Consider the following 11,487-nt stretch of genomic DNA (forward strand, 5'->3'; position numbering starts at 1 on the left):
AGGAAGGAAGGAAGGAAGGAAGGAAGGAAGTCTGTGCTCCCTGAAGTCCTGCCACCTCCCATGAGTTCTTGGCTCTAGGCAGAAGCACCAGGGCTCACTGAGACACTAAGATCCTGAGAGAAGGTGCAGCCTCAAACATAAACAGAAGGCTGGGATCACGCCTGTAATCCCAGCACTTTGGGAGGCCGAGGCAGGCAGATCATTTGAGTCCAGGAGTTCAAGACCAGCCTGGCCAACATGGCAAAACCCCATCTCTACTAAACATACAAAAATTAGCCTGGTGTGGTGGCGCACACCTGTAGTCCCAGCTATTCTGGAGGCTGAGGCTGGAGAATCGCTTGAACCCAGGAGGCGGAGGTTACAGTGAGCTGAGATCACACCACTGCACTCCAGCCTGGGTGACGGAGCAAGACTCTGTCTCAAAAATAAATAAATAAATAAACAAACAAACAAACAGAGACTGCTTGGGGGCCTCCTCCAGCACTTCCTCCCCAAGAACTGACCCCCCACGCCCTCCTCTGCTCCCACTGGCAAAGCCTTCTGTTCCTCTGCCTCTAATCCCCCACCCCTGCAAAGCCCTTTGCAGGTGAAGATGTGATGGGCTTTGTCTTAGGAAGGCTAAACTGACAGGGGGTTGAGTGGGGAATGCAGCAGGGAGCCAGGAAACCCCAGGGCCATGAACCAGGCACAGTGACAGACCAATTTTAGAGTGAAGATGACAAGGAATTCAATTTTGAGCACATCTGAGCTGTTAACAAGGTGGCTGTCTCTATGAAACAACCATTAGGCACTGGAAATGACAGCCAAGCACTGAGGCAGCAAATCAGGTGACAAACTGCTTTTGACAGTCTTGCACATAGAGGTGACTCTAGAATGCAGGTGAGGACACTCCCTGGGGAGAAGGGCACCGGAGGAGAGCACCAGGACAGGTTCCTGGAGACACAGGGTGGCAGGGTTGGGAATGGATTAGGCAGTGAGAGCAAGGAAGGACTTCAGCAAAGAAGAAAGAGGAGAGGAAGAGGGAGCAGGTGACAGAGGAGGGAGGCGACCATCTGAAGGAAGATGGGAGAGTCTGGGAAAGGCACTTTGGGGATCAATAGAGTAAGCAGTTTTGCTGCAGTGAGACTGGCCAACAACCAACCACAGCGAAAATGTGCAGAGATAGGGAGGAAGAAACCAGGGCAAAGTGGGACTAGAGAAGAAAGGCAACTTCCCCTTCCCCAACTCCCTACCTCCAATTTGCAGTGACTCGGGACCCCAGAGGAAGCTTTCCGAGGGAGGAGTACTGAGTCAGGCTCCAGAAGAGACAGCAGCCCAGTGGTTTGAGATGACCTGCTGTGGGGCTGACTGGAAAGAGCCTGGGGCATGGGCTGTTTCTCCAGCGAGGCTGGGTGGGAGCGTTGTGCTGCGTTCTTCCCAAAGTGCAAAGCCAGCGCGCCTCCATCAATCCCTTCCATCCACGCTCTGAGCCTCACTGTACTCCCTTCCCTGTGTTGCTGGAAGATGCTTCTAAATCACAGACAATTGCAGACGGAGCCCAGGCCAGGCCTGGACCCTTTGCTTCCCCAGTTCATTGAAGACGTATTGTAACACCACACACAATCCCAAAGGACAGCACCACATTTCTCTTAATTCACCAGGGTAAGAAAGAAGGCGGGTTCTCTTCTGCAAGTCACTTGGGGCAACCCATGCCCCCCTAGAGCAGCCCCAGCCTGATGGGAGGACTTGTCAGGTGTACAGGGAGGGGAATGCAAGAAAATCGCAATCCCAGAGGTCTCAGCTGCAGGACAAGCATGTAGTGACCAAGAGCCCATTGGTGACCCTCTCCTTGGAGCCACCTCTCTCTCTTCCTCTCCCTCCTCTGGTGACATATGGACAAACGAGGGCATGGGAGACTCTGACCCATTCCTGAAAGAGGGAAAAACAGAACCCAGCATAGTGCAGAGCCTTCCCACGGGCCTCCTCTGGCTGCCCCGAGCCTTTGAGGAGACTGAGAACTCAGAACAGGGGGCTCCCAGAAAGAAAGTCAGGCTGTCACCCTCACTCCACAGCCCAGCCCCCAGAGCCATCAGTGTCATCTCCACCATGGGCACCAGGGAAACCGTCAGCTCCCCATGCACACGCACAGATGCTATAGCTCAATCATATATCTGTTACTTGTGGGCCCATTTGCAAAGCAGGGAAAAGTCATTTTCAGCTTAGTATATGCAGATGTGGTGTGCCTGCGTGTGTGTGCCGTGGGGAAGTGTACTGGTTTTAGAATGTTTCAGAAATTGACTTAAAAAGAGAACAAAGGCATGAGTGGAAGGAAAGGAGGAACTAGGGGAGAGTCCCTCCAAGCCTAGTGAAATAAGGAAGCTTTTGGGAGGCAGGAAAACCTCAGCTGGAAACAGATGCTCTGCCCAGCTGCAGGGGAAAAGAGTCCTGAGTCCCCATACAGGTCCCAGGGAGGGGCAGCCGGCTCTTAGAGTCACTTCGCTACACAGCAGGCAACAAAGAGCCTGCTTGAACCCACGATGAGACTCAAGAGAAGTCTGTTTGGCTCTGATGTAGAACTTCAAGAAAGCAGAGTGTGATTCTCAACGCTCAGTTGTGCAAGGCAGGACTCTGGGACTAAGCTGAGTATTTGTAAGTTGCCTACATAGCTTCTCACTACAAGTCATTCACCAGTGGTACAGTGGTGTGTGTTTATAAATGAAATAATGTTACATTTTAGATAAGATACCAAAAAGATACAAAACAAAGCAACTGTGGCTGACCTGTAGTGCTAAGACTAAATGCTTCACAGTCCTTGGAGGGGTAAGGGGTGACGTGAGCCACGGGGAAGCCACCTAGGTCACCCTCAAAACTATCCTTCATGTGTCCAGCAGCAACTCCAAGAAAATCATCCGGACCTACGACAACAGACGCAGCTGCACCTGGGACAGCCGACACGGCTTCACCTGGGACAGAAGACACAGCTGGGTCTGGGACAATGGACACAGCTTTACCTAGAAAAGCAGAAACAGCTGTGCCTGAGAAAAGGCACACAGCTGTGCCTGGAACAGCAGACACAGCTTCACCTGGAACAGCAGACACAGCAGAACCCCTGAGAACAACCACTCCAACCGTTCTGGCCTCCTGCCTTCTCTCACCCAGAGCACCAACAGCACCCAGCCCACAGCTCTTACCAGCCCCCTCACCAGGTGAGCAGGGTTGGGCTCCCACAGACCTTTCCCTAGGCTACCCCATGACCACTCCTTCAGGGGCTCTCACCAGAGACCCTCATATGGCGCTGGTCAGGGGAGAAACAGTGAAGTCTGTAGCGGGCCTTCCCCTCCCCGTCTACACCTGAGCACTGCAGGAGATTCTCCTCAAGGAGCTGCAACAGGCTGAGCTCCAGAGAGCAGGCTCTGGGCTCCGTGCTCCGCCAAGTCCCTCAAGCCCCAGGAGGCAAAAGCGAGTTGAAGCTTTGGGTGTTCTGGAAGGGCGGCTCTCTGTGTGGTTTTCCTGTGGCTGCTGTAACTGATCGTTACAAACTTGGTGGCTTAAAGCAATACAATCTCATGATCATACAGCTGTGGAAACCAGAAGTCTGAAATGGGTCTCACCGGGCTGAAATCAAGGTGTTAAGAGGGCTCATTCCTTCTAGAGGCTCCAGGGGAGGACCTGTTCCCTTGCCTTTTCCAGCTTCTGGACGCCACCCATATTCCTTGGCTCATGGCCCCTTCCTATTGAAAGCCAACAAAGGTCAGTGGAGCCTCCCACAGTGCATCGCTCCACTGACTCTCCTGCCTCCTTCCTCCTTTTTTTTTTTTTTTTTTTGAGACGGAGTCTCGCTCTGTCGCCCAGACTGGAGTGCAGTGGCCGGATCTCAGCTCACTGCAAGCTCCGCTTCCCGGGTTTATGCCATTCTCCTGCCTCAGCTTCCCGAGTTGCTGGGACTACAGGCACCCGCCACCGCGCCCGGCTAGTTTTTTGTATTTTTTTAGTAGAGACGGGGTTTCACCGTGTTAGCCAGGATGGTCTCGATCTCCTGACCTCATGATCCGCCCGTCTCGGCCTCCCAAAGTGCTGGGATTACAGGCTTGAGCCACCGTGCCCGGCCTCCTTCTTTCATTTATAAGGACGCTGGTGATTCCACTGGGCTCAGCCAGATGATCCAGGATAATCCACCCTGGGTCAGCTGACGAGCAGTCTCAAATCCACCCACTGCCTTAACTCCCCCTTGCATGTAATCAAATATATTAACAGGCTCTGGGGTTAGGACATCGTTGGTGGGGTTCACTATTCTGCCTACCACAGTCACAGGCAGGGGTGTGCCCATCGCTGCAACTCCCCAGCCAAGGCTAGGGAAGGGCAGGGCGGGAGAGCAGGAAGCTGGGCCCCTTGCTTTTCTTTCCCATTCCTAGTATGGTAGAGGGATACGGACATCAACCCGAAGTCCACCTCCCTTCGAGGGATCAATAGGATGTCTCATCACAGCGCAAACGCAGCTGCCCCTGTTTAACCCCATCACAGTCCTGGTGCTTCAAGATCTCTCAAAGTCCAGGGTCAAGGCCCATTCTCTTCCTAGATCCTGCCTTCCCTGCTCCACTGGCTCCCTTTCCTTCTCCAGCCCAACTCCCTTCCTTTCAAAGGGTCTGGTTCCCTGGAGCCTGCCAGCACCGAGCCTGTGTTCCCTAGGAGTCCGGAAGAGGCGAGGCACTGGGGATGCTTCCTGACCTGGCTTTCGTCCCGCTCCACTGTTTGCAGAGCGGTTGTTCTGCTGAGCGGAGATGGCAGTGCCAGGACTTCTAGCGAGACGGGAGAGGCACAAGGGGAAACTTGGCGGGGAGAGACCAAGGATGCAGTGGAACTTGCAAGACCACGGGGAGTGAACTTACAAGAAGAGCACAGTGGTTTAAAGGGTATTTTTAGGATGTGCAATATGGCAGGCCTGCTCTCGCTCAAGAAAACCCTGAGCGAAATTCACATGACTCATCACTGCTTCCTTGCCTGGGCTGGCTGGAGGCCAGCTTCAGTGAGAGAACAGGGGTGGCCTGCGGGGAGGGGCCCTGGCACCGGGTGCTGGGGAGTGGATGAGGAATAAGATTGGGAAATCAGACTCTTAAACACTGATGGGGGGACTCCCCAGAACCTACTGATTTAGCTAGACCAAGTATTAAACATGTGGGCGATATGAGGCAGCAGGTCTCAGATCCACGGTCATAAAGTGGGTCCCTGAGCAGGAAGAAATCCCTCACTTGAGAACCAAGTAGATAAATAGCCAGGTTGATGGAAGTGGGGGAACATCTTCCTCTGCTTCAAAGAGGTAATAATAACTAGATTTGAGCTTGAAAGATGGGCAGAAGTGACAAAGGGAGACACAAGGCAGAGAGAGGAGCAGAAGCAGGAAGACAGGACACAGCAGACCCTTGAGCTTGGCGGGACACAGGTGAGCAGCAGGGACTGTGGGATAGAAGACCAAAGGCAGGCCTGGCTGGGCGCAGTGGTTCACGCCTGTCAGCTCGGCACTTTGGGAGGCCAAGGCAGGAGGATGGCTTGAGCTCAACAGTTCAGAACCAGCCTGGGGGATACAGCGAGACACCATCTCTGCAAATAAATTTAAACGCAGGGCAGTCACAGCCAAGGGCAGCGAAAGGGCCGGGCCTCAAACTGAGCCTGTGGGGAGGCCCCTGGAGGCTCAGTCTCCAGGTGGCATGACTTTGCCCCTTGCAGGGGGGTTCCCTGTTTGGGGACCAGGCAGCTGAGGAGGGTGGCAGGTGTTGGTCGGGGAAGAGGCGGCTCACTCTTGGCATCTTGACCCCTTTGTCCAGGATCCTGCTCTGCAACATCCACTTCCTGCTCCGATCTCCCTGAAGGGGCTGCTACTCGTGGACCTGCTCTGCACTGTGCTGCGAGTGAGCAATGCTAAGGGGACCTCTGGGGGGGAAAAAAGTCACAGCCTGAGCCGGGGAATCGCAGCTCCCACACCATCGACACCCTTGGAGGAAACAAATAGAACCTCTGGCCTCCTATCGGGTAATAAGCAGCAATTACAGTTCCCCAGGAGACAAGGGTCCCTGCAGAGAGGAAGCATCCCTCATCCTGGCCTCAGGAACACAATCGCCACTCCCGGCCAGCTCTACACACACAGCACAGGGATGCTGAGGGGGTCTCTCTGCCTTCCACTACCTCTGCCTCAGGAGCAGAAAAAAGAAAGGATATCCCCCCTTGCACACTGATTCCTTGGAGGCATCTGCCTCTCACCTTCATGGATCCTCCCTCAGGCCTCCTTTCCTTGTGGCTCCGGGATGACCCTGTCAGAGATAATGGACTATAGTTCAGTTGCAGAGGCCCAAGGGCCCATCTGGACTTTTCCATCCCAAGAAGGGCTCAGCTCTATCCCCTTTGTGCCTGTGACACTCTCCGTCCTCCACCTGGCTCAGAACTGGCACAGCCACCACCACCCACTCCTGATTCAACCCAAGCTTGGCCCCTTCCACCTCTTGAGCTGTGCAACAGCAAATGCAGGATGCTCAACCCTCATGTGTCAGTCCCCCCAATTCACTCGTAATTAAATAACAACACACCTCTTTTTCTAACTTCCAAACGTATATATATTTCCTCTCAATAAAGTTGTTAGGATTATTATTCTCTTCCACTTACATTCTTCCTGAGCTCTGTCTGCTCATTTTTTCCTCTATATTTTACTTTAAATACTTTTTTAAAAAATTACTATATTTCTTTTCTTAGCTCCTTTTTTTAGAGAGATCTTGTTGTCTGTAATTTCTCTAAGGAGGGGAATTTTCCATCTGAACTCTTCCTCTATTGCCTTGAGCACTTCCTCTCCTGAGATGGATTCTTCAACTGCCATTTGCTAGTGTTCATTTCTTCTCCTTGACCTCATCAGTTGTGAACAGCTGCTGGTTTGCTTTATAACTTTTCTTTGAATGAGGTTGAAGATTTGCCAAGAGTAGTGTCAGGAGCCATGGAGGGCAGAGCCATGGAGGGCAGAGCATGGAGGGCAAAGCATGGAGGGCAGAGCATGGAGGGCAGAGCCATGGAGGGCAAAGCGTGGAGGGTAGAGCAGGGAAGGCAGAGATGGAGGGCAGACGGTGGGGGGCCGAGCATGGAGGGCTATTGACACAGTGGAAAGCTTGTTTTCGGGAACACTCACCACTTGCCACATCTTGACTGCCTATGTCCATATGGCTCATGTGTTGAGAAAGGGCAAGACCTCAGGCTCCAGCAGCCTGTGTGCTGCTAAGCATGGGAGAACAGCCTGTGTTGTTGCAGTGTGTGAACCCTGGCCACACAGGCTGGTTGCTATTGTCATCTGGAGGCTTCTTCATCCACGAGTCTGGAGCATGGGCTGGGGTGATCCAAGACAGCTCTGCTGGGACTGTTGCCCAGAGGCCCTACATGTGGCCTTTCTGTGACAGCTGGGTTCTAAGAGGGAATAGCCACAGACCATCCAGAGGGCAAGTGTTTCAAGAGACTGAGGAGGGAGCTGCAGGGTTTCTTCTGACTTAGCCTTGGAAGCCAAACAGAGGCCCTCTTGCATGCATTTCCCAATAGGGGCAAATATTGGTTCTTGCAGGGTGAAAAAATATTTTTACTCTTTTTAGATATAAAACGCAGATATGGATGGATGGATGGATGGATGGATAGATGGATGGATGGATGGATGGATGGATGGATAGATGGATGGATGGATAGATGGATGGATAGATGGATGGATGGATAGATGGATGGATGGATGGATGGATGGATGGATAGATAGATGTATAATACGTCTTTGGTATTAACATTTCATGAGGGGAGATATTTAGGGATATTCCTTTTTAGGGTTTTTTTTTTTAGGGATATTCATTGTTATCCTAGGATAACAATGAAAAAAATGTTGAGAAACACTGTTCTAGTCCACTGGTTGAAACAGTCACAACTCACCCAGACCCCAGGGGAAGGGACATAAGCCCCAACTCTTAATAGAAGTAGTGTCAAGAAATTTGCAGCCATGTTTTTAAACTGCCTCATGGAAGAATCATAATTTAGTGCCTTCATGTCACATATAAGAATAGCAGGACCTGAAGGGGGGAAGCCACCTGGTCCCCAGTCACAAGGCCAGAGAGCAGAGTTGGTTCTGCCTCTGAATGGCAGCCTGGAGCTGGCCCACACAGCATCCCTGCAGGCCCATCTGTGCACTTTAGAAGGTCACTTCCCAAGCCTGCTGGGGGCACCATATGGTCCCAAGCATAAAAATGAGGCTCTGAAACATGTATCCTTTACTCAAAGGTCACAGTCCAGCAGCCATTACTTGCACAGACATGTCTTGCTTGGGCTCAGCGGGTGAATGGTTAAACAAATTATTGTACACTCACGCAGTGGAATCCGGCTGAGCAATAGGAAGGAATCAACTATTGGTTGTGGTAAGTGCAACAACTTGTATGAATCTCAAGGCTCAGTGAATAAAAAAGTCAATCTCAAAATATTATATACTACATAATTTCATTTGTCCTCAAAAGGACACACTGTAGACATGGAGAACAGATCAGTGGTTTCCAGGGGACAGGAATGGGATAGGTGTGCAAATACAAGGGACAGCATGAGGGAGATCCTTGTGATGATGGATTGTTTCTGTATTTTGACCGGGGTGGTAGTTACCTGGATCTATAAAATTGCATGGAGCTCTACACAAACACATCCATAAACCAATGTATGTTAAAAATGGTGAAAACTGAATAAAGTCTGCAGTCCAGTTAACAGTATTATAACAATGCCAGTTTCCTGGTTTGAGTATTGTCCTACAGTTATATAATATGTCGCCATTGAAGGACACTGGATGAAGGATTCACAGGTCTCTATGTTATATTTGCAATGTTAAGCCTATAATTTTTTCAAAATAAAAATTTCAAAAATTAAAACCTCCAGGGGCTCCCTGTGGTCTCCAGAACTCAATTCAAACTCCTTGGTCTGCCATGAAGCCCTTTCATAACAAGGCTCCAGCCCCATATCTCACTTCTCCCTCACGTGCACTCTGCACACATGGTAATGGTAATGTGGCTCCTGAAGGTCCTGGTTTCCAGTATGCTCTATGACTCTCCCCTACCATTGTCTGGGACAATCATCCCCCAGTCTTCTGCCTTATTTTTATAAATCAAGCCCTCAATTTTCCTTCTCCGCCTCACTTCTGTGTCCGTGCAGAGCACTGTGCAGACCCCTGACACAAATTCTAACACACTGCATCGCTATTGTTAGTCTACATCTTAATCTTCCCTTCTAAAGGAGTAGGGACTCTGCATAGTTTAAGTCCTTATCTGTAACGCCCAGAACAACGCACCATAGACATACAATAAAAGTTTATTGAATGAATGAGTAAATAAAGGGAAAAAAGAATGGAAGAATAGAGGAAAAAAAGGGAGTAAGGAAGAATGGAAAACTCAAAGCATGGAGAAGCCACTGTTTCTTTCTCCTGCACCTGCTGTCTGCCATCTGTCTACTCTTTCTTAACTCTTCCTTTCTGGCTTCTGCTCACATTGCTCTGTTGATATGCTCTTCTGAACTTCATTAGTGACCTTGTGAATGATAAGTTCAATAGCCGCCTCTCAATCACAGTCCTCCTCCACCTCTCCAGCTCTGCTTTCCTCCTTGAAACATTCATGGCTCTTGACTTCTCATCTTCCACCTGTTTGTTTCTGCTCCAGTTCCTTGTTCAATGTCTCTTCCTCCAACCCTTTGTCTTTAAATGTAGGTGCCCCGAAGGCTCTGTCCTTGGTTCTGACCTCTTCCCTCCATGCTTTCACTTTTTCCTGGCCTCGAATTAATCTTTCTACACACATTCCTCTCCGGCGCTCAACACTCTGCTAACCCAGATCTCTAGCTATCTGCTAGACCTCTCTGCCAGATAATTCCAAACACACAGAAAACTAAGCTCTGCATCAACTAAACCTGCTCTTGACTTTCCTACTTCTGTCAATGATGCCCCATTCCTCTGGTTTTCCAGGCTTGAGACTCCGGACTCCCAGATTCTTCCTTTCAGATGTTGCTACATCTGCTAGGTAAGTCCTCCTAAAACACATCTGCAATCCCATCTTGTTCTGCTCAAATCCATCCCGCCATAGCTAATCAAAGTTTAAGTAAGAGTTGAGTCCTAAGCCTCCTGTACCTACCACCACCTGAGTTCTTCCAGGTTAGTTCCATCTGGCCTGCCACAGAAAAACTTCACTCCATTGGAATCTTAGGCACATCCTCCCATGAGCATCTGTATGTGAACAGTACAGTCCATTTGCTGATAGGTCTTCTATGAGTGACTCTTGTTACGAAGATTATTTCCTGCCTCTCTGCTTTCACTTATGCTGTTTCTCTGTCCTCTCTCTCTCTCTGATGCTCCATCCCTGCCCCACTGGAACCCTATACCTCCTTCAACATCATACACGAATGTCACTTTCTTTCCCTGACCTGGTCAATTTGACATGATATTCTCCTCACCAACCTCCTGACATCAGGAAGCATCTTCTGTGGCTCTAGAGTTCTTCCTATGCTGTAATGACTTGGGAGCTTATCCTTCTCATAAAATGAATCATAAGCTCCTTTCTTGCTCATCATCATATTTCCTGGGTTAATATAATTATTATGGGCCTTATTAGATTGAATTTCCCTTTCAGCACAAGTCCTGGGCCAGCCCCATCTTTCCCTGAGTCACCATGCATGACAGAGCTGGGAGCCCCACTAGAGCTCAAATTCAGAGCACGGCAGCTCTGCCTGAGCACTCGGCAGTCATAGGGGCGCTCCATGTGCTCTGGACACTGGCATCACTAGCTCAGGATGAGCTCGGGCCTGGGGGCAGAGGGAGAGCACTGGTCCAGATGCAGGTAGTGAGTGGAGATGGTGATGTTTGCTTGTGGCAGACTGTGGGAGTCCTCCCCACAAACTTTAGGGAGATGGAGTAATTGACAAACATTCAAAAAACCTACTGAGCTCGTTCCTGAGCCAGGGGTCCCCAGTAGTGATGATGGCACTGTGCACTTCAAGTGTGGACAAGTATCCTTCACCTCTGGGTCCTCCATCCTGTCTTTGAAAACAATGCCTGCTCCGCCTGTGGAAAAGGTTAATGACTAACAGGTGGTCTCAGCCAGACTTCTAAAGTGGACAGAGCTGACTCTGTTGACCCTGTGCACAGGACACCCCCAGGTGGGGGAATTCCAGGAGTGATATCAGGGGCACCCACCAGTTCTTTCTCCCATTACTGTTTCAACTCATCCCAGAACTTTAACCTGGAGCTGCTCATCCATGGCTCACCCAGGCAGAGATGTTCTGAGCCCGGCCACACTCTGCCTGGTTACAGGGAGAGAAGGAGCCTTAAAGCCAGGGAGATCCAAGGGGCGACAGAAGAAGAGAGGAGCCCTGAGCATGTAGGACCCTGGGTAACTGCATGAGCAAGCTCTGCCAGGACCAAGCTCCCTGGGGGTTGTCCCAGAGAAAGAATGGAGCCCTGTGAGCCCAAAGGCTGGGACTGTGAGGGAC

The sequence above is a fragment of the Colobus angolensis genome, unplaced genomic scaffold, assembly GCF_000951035.1.
Source record: "Colobus angolensis palliatus isolate OR3802 unplaced genomic scaffold, Cang.pa_1.0 Scaffold1, whole genome shotgun sequence".
Lineage (NCBI taxonomy): Eukaryota > Metazoa > Chordata > Mammalia > Primates > Cercopithecidae > Colobus > Colobus angolensis.